A 22,140-nucleotide genomic window follows, 5' to 3' on the forward strand; every position below is an offset into this window, starting at 1 on the left:
ACTAATAAGAAAGATACTTTAGCTATTTACCATTCATTTCGGGCGTCCAAAAATGTGATGATGTGTCGGACAAAGATAGAGCAATATTATACGGAAGAGGTGGAGACTCCAAGTGACAACTTTGATATTTTAATGTGGTGGAGGGTAAATAAGGTAAAGTTTCCGGTTCTCGCCGTGATGGCACGAGATGTCCTGGCAATTCCACTTACTTCTGTTGCTTCTGAGTCGGCCTTTAGCACCGGAGGTCGCATCATAAATCCTTTTCGAAGTTCTTTGGCTCCGAAAACAGTGGAAGCTCTTATTTGTTGTCAAAATTGGTTGAGATCTTCTCCCAATTTTCAGTATGTTGAGTCACTTTTGCCTGATATTGAAGATGAAAAAAGCTACAAGCTTGAGTCGGGTAATATTTGTTAATTTCAAATTTATTCATTATTCTAATTATTTGATTAAATTATTTTTACTAATCCTTTAAAAATTTCATTGTGGTAGAAATTTTGTCTAATTCCCTCACATTTGACGCGAATTAAGGCTTAATGGATGAACTTTGCGGGGTAATGTTTTGTTTAAAGTATTTGGTAAGTTTTTTGCATCTTATTTTTTTCTTATTTGATATTTATTTCTTACTCTTTAATATTAATTACTAATATTGATTCACTTTATTTATGTTTTGATTTGTTGGATTATTGAAGGAAGCAAATTTAAGGAATTGAAGATAATCTATGTTCGAGGTGGCTCAAGGAAATTATTGTGTAACCTTGTTGATGTTGATGTTTATCCATATTGATCATTATCTTTATGTTTTCTCTCTTTTATATTTGTGTAATGGTGTTGCCAATGACTTATTTTCCTTTTGCTAAGTGACTTTAATTAATTAATACTTTGTTTATTATTCATTAATGAATTTTATTTTAATTTGAGTTTGGGTAGGTTTGATGTTTTTTTTTAAGTGATGGCATTTGATGGGATTTCTTTACCTTTGGTAAAAGCATTTTTCATTAACTAGTTTTGCTAGTCTAATTAGCATTCATTATGTTAATTAGTCCATTTGCTTTGGAAAAATGTATTTTATAATATATAAAAAAAAAAAAAAAAAAGAGTTGAAGTGGATCAATATAAAAAAGCTTCAATTTTTAGCCCAAAAAACAAATATTTGGGTCCTAACAAAAAGTATTTGGTCCCTAAAACAACTCATTTTTAATAAATTATTTTAGCCCAATAAAAAGTATTTGGGTTCTCAAAAGTCAAAAAAACTCATTTTTGGTTTTTGGCCAAACAAAATAAATCAATATAAAGCTCTCGGTTAAATCGGTTAACCGGTTTAACCGGACCGTTTAACCGTGTACCGTTTTAACCGAAATTATCGGTTAAAATTCTTATTGGTTCAGTATCAGTTAATAAACCATTTAACCGAAAATTATCGGTTAATAACCGATAAGGTCCTTAACCTGACCGTTTTGACCGATACCCAGGCCTAGTTTTAAAGTTTGGGGCTTGTCAAATCTCGTGGTAATTCAGGGGTCTAAAGTGAAATTACCATTTTTTTTTTTATTGAATATGTTAGAAATTTTTTCTTGTGTCAAACACAACCAAATTTCACATGTAAAAGAGAAAAAATGTTAATAAAGGAGTCTGTCAAGGATGTCAATGGAGAATAACTCTAATGCTTAATTAAGTTAATGAGTATTTTAGAAGATGGAAACTGTTAAAATATTCGGAATAAAAGTTTTGGGCAAGGACCAAAAGTTCATTTTTACCTATTATCGTAATGATTAAGTGATTAAATTTATTTCTTCTTATTAACTTAAACTTTTGGGATAATTGTTAATTTAACATGGTATCAGAGCCAAAGGCCGTGTAATCGAATCTTGACTCTGTCAAATTACTCCTCATTTAAATTAAATATTCCATGTGTTAGATCTCAGATATTAAAAAGAAGTTTGAGCCTACACGTGAGAGAGAGTGTTAAAATAATGATTTAAGTGATTAAATTTATCTCCTCCTATTAATTTAAACTTTAGAACAAATGATAATTTAACATTACCTCACCAGATGCTGGCCATAACCCTTATCTCACACTCAATTATTTCCACGTGGGCCTTAATTTGAGTGTCGTGTGTCCCTTGAATCTTATCCATATTTCACAAGATGCACTTGGAAGAGATGGTGGGTAGATGGTATTGAGAATGAAAAAAGAAGAATATCTCTTCACACTATAGATGAAATGCACTACTTAAAGAAGTATCGGCACTTAATTATTTTCCACGTGGGCCTTAGTCAAAGTGCTCACAGCTTAAAAGGGTAAAACGACGTATTTTTGTGGTCATTTGTTGTAGTGCCGATAATTTACTAGTGTATTATTCTGGGCGTTTGTTAAGCGCCCGTAATTATTTTTCAAAGAGAAATGAAGAGTTTTGGAGTTATTGTGTTTGGTGGGTTGATTGTTTTGGCCAAATAACGGGGATTTCATGGTTAATTTACTGAATTTCTGTTGGATTTGTGGAATTTGCTTTGCATTAATGCAACCAAACAAAATGATGCATCATAATGGAATTAGACCCAGCCATACATGCATTTGGCCAATAGCCATTTCCATCCCATAAAAGCATAGATCTTATTCTATCATTTATTTACTTATTTATTTGAATAAATAAATAGGTGAGACCCAACACGAAAAATATTTAATTTAAATGAGAGGTGAATCAACGAAGTCAAGATTTGAACTTAGGACCTTTAACTCTAATATTATGAAAGAAACGACAATTGTAAAAAAAAAATTAAAGGGAAATGCGGAATGAAGAAAATATATACTAGAATTAAATTACGTGGTTCGATCTATGACCTACATTTACAGGATAAAGCCCTAAGGGCTACACTGTTGCTCTTATTCACTATATAAAAAATGATTTGCTTATATGGGTATTTATAGACCGCAAATGATCCTTCTAGCTTCCAATATTAATTGCACTCATATAACTCCCAATTGCATTATAAATGCTCAGTAACCCTCACATGTAGAATAAATCCTATGTAACTCTCACATGTAAAATAAATTCTTGTGACCTACACAATATATTCTAACATCCCCTCAAACTTAAGGTGGAAATTTGTGAAATCTTGAGTTTGAATTTGTTGAGGCCAGAAACTCGTTGAAGTTAGTGGTGGTTGGCAGCGGTGACTGAAGTTGATGGCAGTCGAAGATGTTGACCAAAGATGGGCCTTTAACAATAATAGGCCAAAAATATTTGGTCAATCAAAGGACCAAAATATGGCTAACTAAAGGCTAAAATGAAGCCAATTATGGGGTTAAATAATAGGGTTAAATACTCTTTTGCCCCTTAGGGTTTCAAGATTTTATTTTTTCTCCCTTAGGGTTTCATTTTTATCACATGAGGTGCCTATGGTTTTCATAAAGACCAAAATGGTAACTCCATTAAAATTCCGTCCAAAACTTAACGAAATGCCACGTAAGCACCAATTAGATGGTACCACGTGTCATATAATTAATTTTTTTAAAAAAATATATATATTTTTTTAAAAAAAATTGAGGGTGGTGACCATTTGGGGGGTGGCTAGCCACCCCCTTTGGCCATGGGGGTAGCTTGGCCACCTTCATCTGGCCGGTTTGCGGGTGGCAAGCCACCCCCACGGCCGGATGGGGGGTGGCTGAGCCACCCCCAAGGAGCCCATTACTTCCATGACCTTCACGGCCAATTTCTTCAGTTCTGCTCGGTATTCAACCATGGCTCCTGTCATCAGCATCATAAGTTCATTTTGAGTATTTGAGTTTCATAAATTTACAGGTTCAAATGCTACAGTAGACATAATAAAGCATGGATTTCATGCAAAGATGAGACCCACATGGTGCCAGGAGATGGAATCTAAGGGTTGTTTCGGCCACCACTTGGGCTCCTTGGGGGTGGCGAGACCAGATTGGGGGTGGCTAGGCCACCTCCATGGCCAAAGGGGTGGCCTTGGGGGATAACTCAACGAGTTCCCCCTAGGAAGACTTGATAGCTAAAAGTTACAAGCAAATGCCAAATGTTGAAGATTTTATACTTATTTTTCATTACTAAAATTGCATCTATTAGAATGTGAATTGTCATTGCTTACGTTTATAAACTTTTTGGACATCAAATGGATGTTAAAATTATTTTTCTAAATGTTGAAGAGATTTATATGGAGCAACCTGAGGGACTAGTAATCCTCGGTCAAGAAAACTAGTAAAATCCTTGTATGAATTAGAGCAAGCTCCTAAACAATGGCATGACAAATTTGATAAGGTGACGTTGTCTAATGCATATTTGATTAATGGTGTAGGTAAATGCATAACAAGTTTTAAAATAATGAATGTGTCATTATTTGTTTTTGATATATTGATGACTTGCTTGTTTTTTGAACTAACATTGATGTTGTGCATAAAGCTAGATTATTTCTTGCATCTAATTTTGATATGTAAAACATAGGTAAATCTAATGTCATGTTGGACATTAAAGTGATTAGAGATAATGATTGCATTATTTTATCACATACATATTATGTTGAAAAATGCTTAAAAGATTTGAGCACTTTTATTATCCACCTATGTTTGCACCATATGATTCAAAAATACACTTTGTTAAGAATCATGATGATGGTGTTTTTGCAAGAAAAATATGTACAAATCATTGGAAGCTTGATGTTTTGAAAAATTGTATATGCCTTGGTATTACATATATTATTAGTAAATTGAGTATATATACTCATAATCATGGTATTGAGCCATTGTGATGCTATCTCTAAATTGTTGAGATTCTTAAAGGGCACAATTAATTTTGGTTTGTCATATTGTGATTATCATGCTATATTGAAAGGATATTGTGATGCTAATTGCATTTTTGATTCAGATGAGCAAAGCCTAGTAATGGCTATTATGTGTTTACTCTGACTGGAAGAGCTATCTCTTGAAAGTCCTCAAAGCAGGCTTGCATAGCAAGGTTTACTATAGAGTCAGAGTTAGTTGCTTTGGAGAAAGCAAGAACTGAAGATAAATTGCCGATGAGCCTATTGATAAATTAATTTGCTTTTATATGCTAATTCAATTCCACCTGTGTTTTCAATTTGATTGATAGGCTGTCATAGCTCGAGCAAAGAGCAAAGAATTTATAATGAGAAAGTGCACAATATTGTGAGGCAGCTTATTGAGAACGATATATGTCCATGGACTTTGTGAGGTCATAAAAGAATTCTATAGATTCTTTGACCATGCCACTAGCAAGAAGGCTAGTGAGAGAAGCATCGAGGGAGATAGGACTGATACCCAAATTATGACACTGTGATTGATACCCAACCTGTGTGATTGGAGATCCCATGAATGAGGTTTAATGAGAAACGAATTCACAAGTGAAATGAGGTATGGTACTGTCAATTTATGTTTATTAACTATCTTGTTGATAAGATTAGTGATGAGTCCATCCCTATGGTGTAAGACAGTATAAGATGTAGAGTGATTAAGAATGAGCTTAAATCTCTTAATGGATCTATAGTCCCTACCTGTTGGGATGGGGTATTCTCTGCACACACTCTTGATGGATACCATCTATATGAGTGTGGAGATGCTATCTCCTATGAGACTTGAGTAGGTCTTTAGAGTGCTCATGAAATCTATTTTATGGTATAACAACAAAAGATGCAGAGTGAGTAACTTAATGGGTCCATAGTTCCTACTTGTTGGGATGGGGTGTTCTCTGCACACATTCTTGATGGATGCCACCTATGTGAGTGTGGAGGTGGTGCCGCCTCCTATGAGACTTTGGCAAGTCTCTAGAGCACTCATGAAACCCAGATGCGCATGGCCTGTATAAGGCGCCAACTCGCTAAAGAACAACCCAATTTTTTTTGATTTGATTTGATTTTTTTTTTTTAGAAAGTTATGTGGATGATAAGTTTGGTCAACTTGTGGATTTGGTTAAAAGTGTATAAGTTACCATGATTCATTAAGTTCCTAACTTATTTATCCTAGGTGCGGTTAAAACCTTCAGGTACCACATCGATGCATGCTTTAAATCTTCTTCTATTTTAATGTTTGTAACATGTGGGGATTGTTGTAATGTTACAAACCTGCTTTAAGTTTTCAGCCCTTTTTCTTAACAGTTTTTATGGTTTCTAATATTCAAATGCTTATTAACATTTGTTATTAAGACATTCATGAGCTTTACCGCTTTTTACCATTTGTATTTAAGACAAGATAGCATTTTACTCTAAAGCAATCTTGTTTCATGAGTATTTAATATAGTATTATATTACTTTGATAACATTTTAAAGTTATTGATTTTTCTTTTGATCATTTGGTCATTAACATATATTGAAGATTATATTATAACCATTGGCCATTAATAAGTTTTATGCATTTGATTCTTCAATTGATATGGTCATTATTTCGTCGTTTTGATGACTTTTAAGAGAAGCTCCACACACACACACACACACATATATATATCACCAAAAGAGTATTTTATAAGATGACTTCTTTGGTTTAAAAATGACCATTGATATATTGGCTACATACATTCGGTTTTGAGCTTTATTTTTCTCTTTCTCTATTCTTGCCCCACTAGCAATGATTTTTTGCTATTGCAATTTATATGCATCCCTCAGGCCCCAAATCCCAATACACACAAATCTCATTATCACACAATAGAGATTATTCTAAATGAGAAAACAAAAGACAGGAATACAAACTCTTCTTCTTTTGTTGGGATAGGATGGCGGCTGGTCTCTATTTCTCTTTCTCTTCCACAATAACACCCTTTCTTTTTCTCTCTTATTTTGGCTCCTTCAAAAAATCAAGAAGAAAACAATCGGTGCCCTTTGATCACACACCCAACAGCCCACCTTTCTACTATGCCGCACTTGTGAAAACTGAGAAAACCTTGTGATGCTAGCTTTGTGAGGTTCTGTGTTGTGATACTTCTAAAGGCTGAACATATGCCTATATATAAGGCTCAAAGTCGGTGCTTTTTCTCCTCTTACAACTAGGTCTTGGATTCTATGTAGTACAAGGAAAAAACAAACATTTCCTTCTTAGAGAAGGACAAAGCCTTGGGGCCCATACAAAGCTTGAGGGGTCAAGGCACCCACGTCAACAATCTCCACCTTTGCTTGAATCCCATCAAGTCACAACAATACGAATTTCCTTTTGATGCCTCCGCCTAAGCCCCTAAAGGCTATCACAATTCATAAGTGTCACTCATGTCCAAGCACGTCTTGAACTTGAGCATAGGATCTGGTTTAGACAGACTACCATGCTTCTCTACCAGTCCTCTAGGCCACATATCTTTCTCTATTGGCTCTTTCTTTCTGTAGACCCATCTGCACCCTTTAGCCTTCTTTCCCTTGAGCAATTTTGTCGATTCCCAAGCTTTACCATTTTGTAGTAACTCCACCTCTGTCGGTATGCCATTCTGAATAGACGATGAGACTCCACTACCAACTGTCAGAGCAAAGGAAACCATGTCCTCAAATTCATACCTCTCCGGTGCTTTTTGATCACATTTCTCTCTGCCTCTTGCTAAAGAATAAGGCTCTTCTTAGTGCTCTGAAACTCTTGACGATTCTTCATCATCACATATGTCCGTGAGTGAATGTTGTTCATCAAGCTCCACCTCCACGACCTGTTTCCCTTTTTGGCTCTCAGTCGATACTTCACCCTCACCCTTTCTTAACATATAGCCCTCATCAAATACCACGTCTCTGCTAACAATCTTCTTCTTCGAGACTGGATCCCAGAGCCTATAGCCTTTAATACGAGATTCCAAACCAAGACAAATACATTTTCTTGACTTTGAATCTAATTTCGATCATTCTTCACTCTGCACATGAACATATGTCGAACAACCAAATATTCTCAACATAGAATAATCAACCAATTTACCTGACCATACTTCCTTTGGAACCTTGAAGTCAATCTCAACGGTTGGAGATCGGTTGGTGACAAAGCATGCATAATTAACTTACTCAGCCCAGAAACTCTTTGGCAATCCTGCACTCAACCTCATACATCTCACATTTTCCAACAGTGTTCTGTTCATCCTTTCGGCAACTCCATTCTGCTGTGGAGACCCTCTCACTGTGAAGTGATGAGTAATGCCTTCTGTTTTGCAGAATTCCAAGAATGCAGTGTCTTTGTATTCTAACCCATTGTCGGATCTCAGATACTTCACTCTTCTTCCAATCTGATTTTCCCCCCGCGTCTTCCACTGCTTGAAGATGGTGAAAACCTCTGACTTGTGCTTCATAAAATACACACATACCTTTCTTGAGAAATCATCAATAAAACTAACAAAATAATGTGCGTCTCCGTTTGATGGCACCGCCATTGGTCCCCAAACATCTAAGTGAACATAGTCGAGAACACCTTTGCTTGTATAAGATGCCACCTTAAAGCTGACTCTTCGTTGCTTCCCATACAGACAATAATTGCAGAAACCCAATTTACATGACTTTACACCTTTCAACAAATTCCTCTTGTGAAGCTCAAACATACTACGCTTGCCTAAATGACTAAGCCGAATATGCCACAAAACTATGTTATCATTATTTAGTTTTGCCGAGGTGGACACTGCAGCTCCGCCTATAACTATGTCCTCGAGTAACTTACACAAATTGCCAATTTTCTTGCCTTTCATTATCACCATAGCACCTTTAGTTATTTTCATAACTTCATCTTTGGTTGAATAACCATAGCCCAAAAAATCTAATGTGCCTAATGAGATTAAATTTTTCTTAAGGTCGGGAACATATTTGACATTAGTGAGTATCCTGACAATCCCATCAAACATCTTGACTTTTATGGTACCTAGTCCAATGGCTGTTGTGCAAAAATATACCTAAATTAATAGGTAAATAATTGTACGTTTTAACTCGCAAGTGCACAAGATCAAAACAATAGTATAGTAGGCAAATACGAGATCATTCCCACGAGGATTGGTAAATTATGTTTAGAAGTAAATTCCTATTTAATTAAAAGATAAAATTCAACTGTCACGATTGAATTCAATAGAATAAAAGATAAACAAAAACTAAAGGATTAGGGTTTTGATATCCACCACTAATTATATTCAATTAATATAACAATATGCCAATGCTTTGATCAAGTTATGCATATTTAATGTTTGCCAACCTAAGGGTTAAACCCTAACTCCTTAAGCTATTAATTTCCCTAAGCAACGAATTAGCCACTTGGTCCATACTCTAATTCTTTTCTTTCCTAAAGGATTTAGCATGTCTATACTAAGTTGTTCTTTAGAAAAGCATATGTTCTATGGAAATCGACAAACACACAAAGCCTAGGGCATGGATACATACTCCTAGTTCCCTATGTTGATTAACCCAAGAATCGCGGTGTGGATTCTTTTGTTACTTAAGTTAAACCCAGGATTCGGTCATCCAAATTGATCTAACTAACAAGTCCATACCACATGCACATGTTGATCAGGCATACACATATGAGGATATGATTGCGACTGGTCTCTTCTATTTTTGCTCTCACTATGCGGCTATTTCTCTCTTGTTTTCTTTGCTGCCATACTCACTACGGCACGTCTAAAAAACCAAGTAGAATTGATCTCTTTTCTTGCAGTGTAGTAGGCCCTCTTATTTTCTCTCAAGAAGAATAGGGCCTCTGTCTGAGCACACATGTAACGACCCCGATGGACAAGTCAATTAGCTAGTAATTGATCCCATGGTCCGTCTCCCAGCCCTATCCCTCACGGGACAAGACTCAGGGATTTCAACCTCTCATAAATGAGAGACCTCAGCGGAAGACTTTCTAAACTATACGAATAATGAGCATTACATACACAATACACATTCATACACCAGAGTAAACAAAATACCTCATAATATAAAGATAATCATCAAATGTACCGGTCATCAGTCCATCATCAAATAAAGTTACAACCCATAATATAATTATCTTAACAAAAGATCAACAGATCAAATTCTAAGTTTAAGCAAAGCTAGGGAGATAACAATCTTGATCATGTCTGCTCGGGTGGTTCCTCCATCAGTCCACATAGAGTGTAACCAGACTGGGTCCAAATCCTCAAAAATTACTCGGATCAAATCCTATGCGATCACCCACGGGCCACGTTTGCTCCGAAGGCATCTTCCTCTAAGCTAGCTAAACTGCGCGATTACCGTAATGGAGGGAAAAAACATAAAATAAAGGGGTAAGTCTAAAGACTTAGGAATGTGAACGCAGATAATGCCCATGCCAGTTTTTATAATGAACTCTAGTTTTTATAAAGTATGAAACAGTTCCATCATGATAGTTTATCATAAATGTGATATAGATATATGATATATGCATATGATATAAAGTAACGGTCATAGTTCAATAGTATGGTGTACCCGAGATATTACCCATTTTCAGAAGGATTGACGTTGTCCCGAAGGACCTGTAATACAATGCAAAAGCCCCAGTCATTGTGCGCTACCGTACATAACACTAGTAGCACGACCGAGTCCAACCTCGGGTGGCCCACACCGCTAATGATGCTCATCCTGTAGTGACTGCCCATTAAGGCTATACTGGTCATGAAACAACCATTGGATCCAAGGCCTATATAACATACCAATTTGACCATAAAGTTAACATGTATAGTAAGCTCATGGCCATTACACCGCATGTACCAGTGTACCATGTCATACGATGCAATTTATCTTGTTTGTATTTTATAGGCATGCTTTTTACAAGTCTCACTTTGTTAACATATTCAACACAATATTTTTCTGAAAAATGCTAGAGTTCATGTGCAACAAGTGTAAATCGTGAGAGTTACAAATATGCATGTTTTGGTACACAAAATAAACGTGTAGTCATGGAAAAATAACAGCGAGCATTATATGAGTTAAAACTCACCTAGGTCGATTAAATCCTCTGAGTATTCCTTCAACAAGTTTATGTCCTCCAAATCTGTGAAAACCCTTCTATTAGTCCTAGGTCTGACTAAAACAACATTCGAGCATGAAAACATGAGCTATCGAACGGTCGACCAAAATAGTGTTCCCTGTAATGCTTCTGACCATACGTCCGGGCCCGATGTCGTACGTCCGCCCAGAACGTTTCAGGTAGAACCTTATTTTGTCCATTCATCTTTCTATCCTCCCAAATCGATTTCTAAGGCTACCAAACAGCTTTCTAAGACTAGCTATCTCAAAACAATGTCTTCATGCAATAACAAACATAATGGATTGCTAAACCCAACTCTAAACAACATCAAAGGTATAATATGTCTAAATCTTAAACCAACATCTAAGCTACTCTAGAAAGCCTTAAAGGAGCATAACGACTTAGAAAGAAAAGGTTAGGTGCAGAGGGTTACCTTCAAGAAAACACCTCTCCTTCTCCACAAAACACACAATCTTACAAGAACACACTCACAAAAGGGTTTCTAGGAGCTTGGGGTGAGTTTGAACGAGAAAAGGGTGAGGGTAGGGTTACTATTTATAGAGGAAAAAAACTAGAGACGTTCACCAACTCTCTTGAAAAGTAGAGTACGTCCGGTACTATTGGGGCGTACGTCCGGTACTGTTTACACAGCGATCCAAAGGCTGTAGCGTACGTCTGGTGGTCCCTTATCGTACGTCCTTGTACTATTGGCAGAGTACGGCATACTTTTGACAGCATACGTATGGTGGTCCCCATGCATACGCCATCTACTAAAAACAGGAGCGTACATCCAGCAACCCTAACGTACGTCCAGTCAGAAATTCCAAAATACCCAAAGCGCCCTTCTAGCTATTCCTAGTGACCCAAAACCCAAATTAACCCTCTAACTAAGCTACCTAAGCTCAATTAATTATTTGGGTCACAACAACACAACAGCCCACCTTTTCACTAATATTGTGCGGCTCTGTTGCTTGCCCCATTCACGCACAACATTATGGCTTTATACATGGGCAAAGTTGGTGCACTCCAATTCTCCCAATACAAGTCATTCATGGATTCCATACAAAACAAAAACCACAAAACCTTTCCTTCTTAGAGAATGACCACGTTGGGGACCCATAAAGCATGATGGGTTGAAAGTCACTTATATCAACAATCTCCACCTTGACTTTAAACCCATCAAGTCCCAAAAATACGAATCTCCTTCTGATGCCTCTGTCCAAGCCCCTACGGGCTATCACAATCCACAAGTGACACTCAAGTCCAAGCACTTCTTGAACTTGAACATAGGACCTAGTTTAGACAGAAAAACCATGCTTTTTTGCCAGTCCTCTAGGCCACACGGCTTTCTATGTTGGCTCTTTCTTTCTGTAGACCCATCTACACCCTTTAGCCTCCTTTGCCTTGAGCAATTCTATCGATTCTCAAGCTTTACCTTTCTATAGTAACTCCACCTCTGTCGGCATACCATTCTGAACAGATGATGAGTCTCCACTACCAGCTGTCAGGACAAAGGAAACCATGTCCTCAAATCCATACATCTGCGGTGCTTTTCGATCACATTTCTCTCTACCTCTTGCTAAAGAATAATGTTCTTCTCAGTGCTCTGAATCGCTTGAAGATTCTTCTTCATCACATATGTTCGTGAGTGAAAGATGTTCATCAAGCTCCACCTCCACGACATGTTTTCTTTTCTAGCTATCAGTCGATGCTTCATCTTCACCCTTTTTTAACATATAGGCCTCATGAAACACCACATCTTTGCTAACAACCTTCTTCTTTGAGACTGAATCTCAAAGCTTATATCCTTTAACACCAGACTCCAAACCAAGACAAATACATTTTCTTGAATTTGAATCTAATTTCGACCGCTCTCCACTTTGCACATATACATATGTCGGACAACCAAATACTATCAACATAGAATAATCAATTGGTTTACCTGACCATACTTCCTCTAGAACCTTGAAGTCAATCCCAGCAGCTGGAGATCGGTTGGTGACGAACCATGTATAATTAACTGACTCAACCCATAAACTCTTTGGCAATCCTGTACTTAACCTCATACATCTCGCCTTTCCAACAGTATTCTGTTCATCCTTTCAGCAACTCCATTATGCTGTGGAGTCCCTCTCACTGTGAAGTGACGAGTAATGTCTTTTGTTTTGCGGAATTCCAAGAATGCAGTGCCTTTGTATTCTAACCCATTGTTAGATCTCAAATACTTCACTTTTCTTTTAGTATGATTTTTCACTTGTGCCTTCCACTGCTTGAAGATGGTGAAAACCTCTGACTTGTGCTTTATAAAATACACCCAAATCTTTCTTGAAAAATTATCAATAAAACTGATAAAATAAAGCACACCTCCGTTTGACGGTACCGCCACTGGTCTCCAAACATCTAAGTGAACATAGTCGAGAACACCTTTACTTGTATGAGACGCCACCTTAAAGCTTACTCTTCGTTGCTTCCCATACACATAGTACTTGTAGAAACCAAATTTACATGACTTCACACCTTTCAACAAATTCTTCTTGTGAAACTCAAACATACTACGCTCACCTAAATGACCAAGCTACATATGCCACAAAACTGTGTTATCATTATTTGGTTTTGTCAAGGTGGACACTACAGCTCCACTTGTAACTGTGTCCCTGAGTAACTTATACAAATTGACAATTTTCTTACCCTTTATTTGTATCGCCTCCAAAATTAGCCTTGGCTAACCTGGCAGGTTTATTGGCAATTACCCCACTTAAACCAATTTGTAGACAAATGGGGAATAACTCCTCTAAGCATTATTAGAGTTAATGCATAGGAAGGTGAAATTAATCTGAGAAAAACTATAAATCATTATGGCACAAGTAAAATCCTCAAAATAAAGATATCAAGCAACTAATTAATAATAAAAGACAAACCTGATAACAGTATAGAGAATCCTAAGTCTGTAGTGGCTGCCACACCACTCTCGGGTTCTAGAAACAGATTTCCTAAAACGGTAATAACAGCGTAAGTCTAACGACTTAGTAAGTAAACCTCACAATTAGGTATGATTGAGCCCATTTAAACAGAAATAAACGGGCAGTTTTAGTAAACATTTAAAAAGGTGTTGTCTCTGTTAATACACCATAAAATAGCATTTTGGTTTTCAAAAGTGTGGTGTACTACCGGCGGCAATCGCCTAAGTATTTTAATGCAGGAAGAATAATGCTTTTATAGGTCATAACTCTCATGTATGGTCTACTTGAGATATTACCTTTTCTCAGCAAGGTTGGCACTATCCCGATGGACCAATAATACAATGCTAGTGCCCTAGCCATTGTACGCTACCGTACATAACATTAGCAGCACAACCAAGTCCGATCTCGGGTGGCCCACACCACTAATGATGTCCGTCCTGTAGTGACCGAGTCATTAGGGAATGACTGCGCCTGGTCACGAAACCATTGGATCCAAAGCTCACATAACACACACACATTTGACCATAGCATTAAGTCCATGGCCATTTTACCGCACGTACCGATGTACCATGTCATACGGTGCATCTTATTAATCAGTTGATAAAACAGTTACCAAGTTATTATGAAAAGTAGACATGTTCATATCATACTCGTGGTCAGTCAACTGACATATCTCACGTTTTTAAGGAAAGAGTTCGTAAGTGTTTACTTACCTCGTACGTTCGCTTGAATCCTCCGACATTACTAAATCCTGCTATAACAGAATATAACACACTGTTATACGTAGTACTAGAGGACCCTTACGACTAAGATACTAGGCCTTTTCTAACAAAATGACTATTAGGCTCTAAAATACACACGAGTGGGGCTTAAAGGCCGGTGCCTAGTTTTCTGACCATACGTCTGGGCTCGAGGGCGTACATCCGATCAATGAATTAAGCCATCTATCTAAGCTTCAAACTGTGTTTTAAGGCTTCTATAAAATATGCATGCTACTATATCCCCTTCTAGGCTAAGGAATAAATACATGCAACATAAGAAAACTCAACATCATACAATACAAGGAATCAAAGAAGCTTTTGAAACTATTTTGAAAGAATTTCTTGTTTTGTAAGGAAAAGAGTAAAGAGCTTAACACAACATCTTTTGAGAACTCATAACATTTAAGAAAGCAATAAAAACAGTAATGAAAGCATAAAACGGGCACGGGGTTAACTTGGAAATCGGCAAGAATGCACAAAAATGCTTCCTTCCTTCTCAAATCACAAATCTCACAAAGATATTCACTCAAGGGGTTTCAAAGGGCCTGGAGACGAGAAATATGTTTGAAGGGCGATGGGGGGGTTGGGTATTTATAGAGGAGAAAAGTTGGAGGCGCTCACCAACTATTTTGAAAAGTAGCAGACGTTCGGTACTATAGAGGCGTACGTCTGGTACTATTACACATTGGGTAAAAGGGTTCAGTGTACGTTCTGGGTATTATCCAAGGGTTTTCCAAAAAGTAGCATACGTCCGCTGTGGTCCCCTAGTGTACGTCTGGTGCTAGAGACAACCCCACACGTACGTCATCTACTAAAGACGAGCGTACGTCCGGTTTCCTGGGTGCACGTACGGTCAGAAATGGTAGGTTTGGGTTTTACTTCAAGGCTTTATGGTTAAGTGTGAGGGCGTTTGGGTTATGCTAAGATGGTTTAGGGTTTTCTGCTTAGGACTGATTTAGAAGGCTATTTGTTGAGTAAGGGTTTAAAACTCTTTTTTAAAACAATTTAAAAAGTCAGGGTATTACATCATTATCAACATAGCACCTTTAGTTATTTTTATAACTCCATGTTTGGCTGAATAACCATAGCCCAAAGAATCCAATGTGCCTAATGAGATCAAATTTTTCTTAAGGTCAAGAACATATCTGACATAGTGAGTATCCTGACAATCTCATCCAACATCCTGACTTTTATGGTACCTAGACCAATTGCCTTAAAGCTAGCATCATTGTCCATTAGCATTGTACCCGCATTACAGGATTTAAATGTGCCGAACCATTGCCTATTCGGACACATATGATTTGAACAAGCATAATCCAAAATCCAAGAGTCTATGACAAAATTTGTACTTAAGGAAACTAAAAGAACATCTGCCTTGACCTCACTATCATCGAACTCTCCATCAGCCACACTAACTAAATATGTGGAACCTTGTTTTCAAGGTCTTGCTTCATCAGCCTACAAAACTTTCTGTAGTGCCCTTTCTTATGATAATAATAGCACATCTTTTGCATCTGACCAAGATTCTCCACCTTGTGCCAATCGTGATATAGACCAAGACTGCTTACCTCTGCCATTCTTCCCCATAAACTCATCTCTTCCGCGCTTTGGCTCAAACCGTGCCACAAGCCTATTAGCCTGATCATTGACAGGTTTTATCCGCATCTCATGTGACAAGAAAGATCCCGTCACCTCTTCAAATGCCAGAGTCTTTTCCATACAACAATTTTGTAACTAGGTGATCATAAGAAGGGGGAAGCGATGCCAAGAGAAGTATCACTTTATCTTCTTCTTCAATCTTCACTACAAAATTCAACAACTGTGTATTCAACATGTTGAACTTGTTGAGGTGCTCCAGCAGATCTGTATTTTCCTCCATCTGTAAACCATATAGCTACTTCTTCACGTACAACTTATTTGTCAAATTCTTCGCCACATACAGACTCTCCAATTTTTGCCAAATTGACTCTGCATTTTCTTCATCAATCACATTGTGAATGACTTCATTTGACAAATTAAGACGGATCGCACTAGAAGCCTTCGCATCCATCTCTTCCCATACATCATTGTCCATCTTCTCGAGTTTCTTCGCCTTGCCCAATAACACCTTGTGAACTCCTTGCTGAATCAGCAAATCTTTCATCATTCTCTGCCAAAGAGAGAAATTGTTCTTCCATTAAACTTCTCCACTTCAAACTTGGTACTCACTATATTTGCTATCAATTTGATTCTCGAACCTAAGCTCTGATAGCACTTGTTAGGAGATAAAGTGGTTAAGAAGTTTTTACCAAAAGTACATTAATATACATAATTGAACTCCACTCTAGCCCAAAAGCCTAAGTTAATAGGCTAAGTTCCACTTAGGTAGATTAAGTACTCTTTTCTTTTATATTTTCTTAATGCGGGACTCAACACTCGCAAGTGCACTCATAACAAACCAAATGATGAAGTCATGAAAGGAATAGTTTCAAAAAAATTACAAAACTAATTATTATTGATTAAATTGGCTTAGGCTGATGTAATGCTTGATAGCAGATTTATCTTTTAATAACGAGTGTACCCCGATACAATTAAGATTTTGTCAATGTCAATGAGAGGATTAGATTAATTCCTATATATCTTCTTCTGACAAAGATGAGGAGAAATGCTACACACAATGTCATTCTTACACTTTCAAATGCACACTCACTGACATGATATTAAAAATTACCATGAGATAAAGAAATAATATTCTTTATAATTATTGGTGCTAGCTAGTATATGTACTATTAACCTTTCACATCTAGTGACTTCTTATACTTTGATTGGAGAAAAAAACTATGGCATTGGATTGGTTCAAATCCTTACCCTACAATAGATTAATGCATCTTGTCGTAATCTATAATTTATGTTAATATTGTATGAATATTCCTTAAATATGCCTTAGATGACTTTTCACGTGTCCTTTCAAGTTTTCAACATCTGTGAATAAAAAATTCCTCCAACGGATTTATGTACTTATTTTCTTATTCTCATGTTTCGAAGTTTACAATTGAAATTATGAAATTTTTCTAGAATTGCTATATGTAAAATTTGTAAGCTTTGTGGTATCTTGAAGATGATTTGCCAGTAATTTGATAACAAATTCTTTTCGAGTGGGGGCAAATATCATCTTGAAGATAATTGTTATATATTCGCCTCAAAGCCAACTTTTGTTTCTTATTCTTTTGCTTTCGCACAATATTTTCCTATCAATTTTAGTAATATTTTTTTTATTATTCTTCTTCTTTATCAAATAATAAAAATCGGTCAATTAAACAGGATGGAATTCTGATGTGCTCATTTGATTGAATTTCATTATGCTAATCCATTTGCTTAACAATTTAACCTAATCTCATCTTAGAAACACAACATACATGAACACATGCACAAATTAATATTAGGGTCCATTTGGGATTACGGTTTCAATAAATGCGATTTTAAAAATTACGTTTCTAAAATTGCAAAGGCATTTGGTAAATTAAATATGTTAAAAAAAACTTTTTTTTATCAAATATTTGTTATGCAGAATCATAATTTTGGTTTAAATTTGTGCTTTTTCAAATAAGTACCCATAGCCTGTTTATAGAAATTGCAGATTTTTTTTTTTTTTTCTATTTTAGATAAGTGCTTTTTAAATCGCAATGTCTAACGCCTTATATTTTGTGATATCTTTTAAAAACGCAGATTATTGTTACGAAATCACAATTTCAAACGCACTCTTAATTAGATTACCGGCCACTCAAAGAAGTTCTGACTAATTACGTCCTAGTCCCTGATATAGGTCGCCATGTCTTACAAAGAATGAGTTTAACCGATATGGACAAAGCTTGTTTAAATTGGGTTGAAGAAAATATCTTTACTTCAGGCTCTTAAATTGATATGTCTTAGAATATGTAACTCTTATATGCATTTTTAAAATGTATGCAAGAATCACATACTTAATTTATATTAAAAATAAATATGATAATCACATGTAAATGTCAACTTAATAGACTGGTTTGAAAATTTTACACGGAAACAAACGGAGACTAAAGAAAACTTTGTCCAGCTCATATTAGTCAGGTTTATTTTTTTTCTAATTGAATAAGGAAAATGGTTTCAAGAGAGGATCATTCACTCCTTATCCGAAAGGAAAAGAAAGTTAACAATCTTAAAATTGAAAAAAGGGTGTGCTCCCCAATAATAGACCAAAAAGAATTAAAACAGTGCAGAAATACATACAAATGATAAAAATAAAAAATAAAATAAATAAATAAAGGGTTAAACAAGTAACTCGGTCTTCTCAAAGGGTCGCTCAAAGCAGTTACAGAAGAAAATAGACAAAGATTAAGATGAACTTATCTTAACCCTCACATAAAAACAACAACGGCCACCGAAAGGTGACTAAAGCAGTAAATACATTCTTTAAGTATGTATCAAAAATAGAAAAAGAGAGAGAAACCAACACATATTAGTCTTAACTCATCTCATAAAATCGGTTCAATAAAAGAGGGTTGCCTACTCCTTATAAACATGTTCAAGATCTTGTCCACAAGTAATGAAAGATTATTCCTCAACACCCTCCGTCACGTGTAGGCCAGTATTTTTTCTGGTCCTTGTCACAGGGTAAATAGTGTAGACCCTATTCATATTATGGTAGGCTTTGATACAATAAAAAAATTTGTGAACCTAATTTATTTCATAAAACTTATTTAATAAAAAATAGTGTTTTCCAGTCTTTATAAATATGCCAGAAATCTTATTAATACGTGTAGTAAATGATATTTTGAAGCCCTTTGTTTCTCTGTCTTCCATATATTTCTTACGTAAAAGTGAGAGACTAAAGCAGCTGGTTGCTGGAGAATCAGAATCCAAGCATGGGGGAGCAGGACAAGTCTCCTCGTAACTCAACAAAGTTTTGCCACAAAAAAGATTCAAACAAGACAAGAGGATTCAGAGCCCAATGAGACCATAAATGTCAATGACGTCAGGTTAGATCTGAGCAATGGAAGGCTAGGGATGTAGGTGCAGTTGAGTAGGGTCGGTAGAGGGAGTACATAATTACACCTTTTTATAACTTTTTTAACTACGTGAATTGAATCTGGGCAAAGGAAAGCCCTGAACAATGACGAACTGTGTTGATCTCATGGGAATATTGAAGTACTGAAATCTTTTTTGAAGATTTTGTGAGCTAAAAACAAACAAACACGATTAAACGTAGTTTTTATGTTGTTTTTACTTTTCTATTTTGTAATTATGTGATGAAGTAATTCAAATTTATTGGTCAAATTAGTGGGTTACTACCCCATGAAAGTGAAAACTGATCTATAAGCCAAGGTTGATGAACAAGACCCTTGAATTATGAAGATTAATAATGGAGGGTTATGTAAATAATGTAGTTTAAAACATTATTACTTGAAAGGTACCTTTTTTTTTAATATAAATACAACAGATCGAAGAAACCGAACCAAAAACAACAAACATTACAGCAACAAAAACTATAAAATAATAATAAATAAGATCCAAATACAAGCAAACTAATGAAAAGACCCAATTTAGATAGACGGCTAGCTCCCCGGTATTTCGTAGGGAGACCTCGATTGTAGAAGGCGAACGGAAATGCTGTCAATGAAACTGCAGGTTGTAGATGAAAATTGGGAGTGCTAACAAGAAAACCATGTAAAACTTAGCTTTTGACTAGTTTTTGAGAAAATTTGAGAGACTAAGGTATATTTACATAAGTTGAGGGATCTCCTTCTAAGGGGGTGAGTAGGAAGCCCAACAAGATAACTTCATCATGCAAGAAAGCAATTGAAGTTTGATTAACCATTCATAAATGCCTAATTAACTAGGATGAAAGCTATGGATTTAAGTACTAAGTAAAAGTAAGGTGGTATCCATACATATGATATCAAAATTAAAGGTGGCAATTAGTGTTAGGGTTGTTGTGTTTGGTTCATGTTGACGCATGTATGTGTATAAGATGATATAAGTCAACTCTAACCCGGTTTATTTAATTAAACGGGTCAAACCCTACATCTCGAACCCTTTAATTTTATATTGGATTTGTGAGTTACGTCAAAAATTGTTTGTCATTATGTCGTGTTTCGAGTTTAAGTCATGTCGAATCATGAATATTTATATAGGTCAATCTTAACCCAACTTATTTAATTAAATGAGTCAAACCACTCAATCATAATCCTTTAATTTTGTATTTGATTCGTGTCAAGTTCGCAAGTTATGTTAAAAATTGTTTGTCATTATGTCGCATTTCAAGTTTAGGTCATGCCAAAACATGAATATAAGATTATATAGGTCAATTTTAACCCGATCCATTAATTAAATAAGTCAAACTCCTCAGCCCTAAGCTTTTAATTTCGTGTTGAGTTCGTGGGTCGTATCAAAAATTAATAGCCCTAATCAAAACCTCATTTAGACACCTTCTGATCGAGTAATTATCTCTCCAATAAGTGAGATTAAATGTATAACAATTAAAGATAGCTTATTGAGATGAGTTTAAACACTTAATGGATTGGTAAATTCCTATGACTTTTTATCCATGTTTCCTAGATAGAGTAGTTAAGTAAAGCCATGTTGTGTCCTATATAGTGTTTGATTATATAAATTTAAGGTTGTGTTATGATATGTCTCAACATTTATATCAAAACCATATTATGTATCTATATCTTCCTGACATTTGGAAGGAGGATAAGACAAATACAAAGCCATATAACCTCCAATGAGTATGATGGGATCTGGTTTGTCCCATCTTCGTATGTGGCACGTTGGGATTGCACACAAGGCAACCACAATATCCTGATAATAACTCCATGACTACTGAGGTTAAAAGATCCCTTCACGAGAACCCCATTTGAGAAAACATACACTACAGAATTCACAAGATCCCAAATAAAATCACAATCTTTTCCAAGGCTAGTTACTTGACGTGTGCATGGCTGGCATCTATGAAAAAATAAAAAATAAAAAATAAAAAACAAAAATAATAATCTTTTGTGGGAGTGAAAAGTTGTATATATAAGGAAGCAAGGAGAGAAAAGGAGAGGAAGAGGGGAAAGGCTAAGGAAGGAGCTTCTTTCAGTCCAATACAGAGGGCTGAGGAATGGCTAGAGCTGCCATCTCATGCATTCGGCTACCCTTAATGTTTTTTCATCGTATCAGAGGATTTTTAACGTTGAGTTTGGCCAGCTGCATGGTGTGGGAGCAACTCCTTCCGCTTGCTTAGCCCACCCATTGGACTGAAGGGAGCTCCTCTTTTCTTTTCTTTTTTGGTTTTTGAAATCCCATAAGGCAAGGCCACTTTGTGATCTATTCTTGTCGGGTAAACTCTGGACACACGATCTCGTCCGCAAGAATACCAAACCAATCGAGTTGATTATTCGAGTTGACCCTGGGGGACTAAATATGCCAATTATTTTTCCTGGTTGACTAGTGTTCTAGTAGGTTAAATAGCAATGGAAGGGCTGGAATA

At 36.2% G+C, this 22,140-nt stretch overlaps 1 long non-coding RNA gene across 1 annotated transcript; it reads left to right on the top strand.

The window, feature by feature from the left end:
- Nucleotides 1-379: 379 nt before the first annotated feature.
- Nucleotides 380-721, top strand: LOC132183722 (uncharacterized). The gene is made up of 3 exons (XR_009440507.1): nt 380-400; nt 490-575; nt 690-721. It is a non-coding gene; the product is annotated as an uncharacterized LOC132183722 (long non-coding RNA).
- The last annotated feature ends 21,419 nt before the right edge of the window (nt 722-22,140 follow it).

The sequence above is a fragment of the Corylus avellana genome, chromosome ca6 (genome assembly GCF_901000735.1).
Source record: "Corylus avellana chromosome ca6, CavTom2PMs-1.0".
Taxonomy (NCBI): domain Eukaryota; kingdom Viridiplantae; phylum Streptophyta; class Magnoliopsida; order Fagales; family Betulaceae; genus Corylus; species Corylus avellana.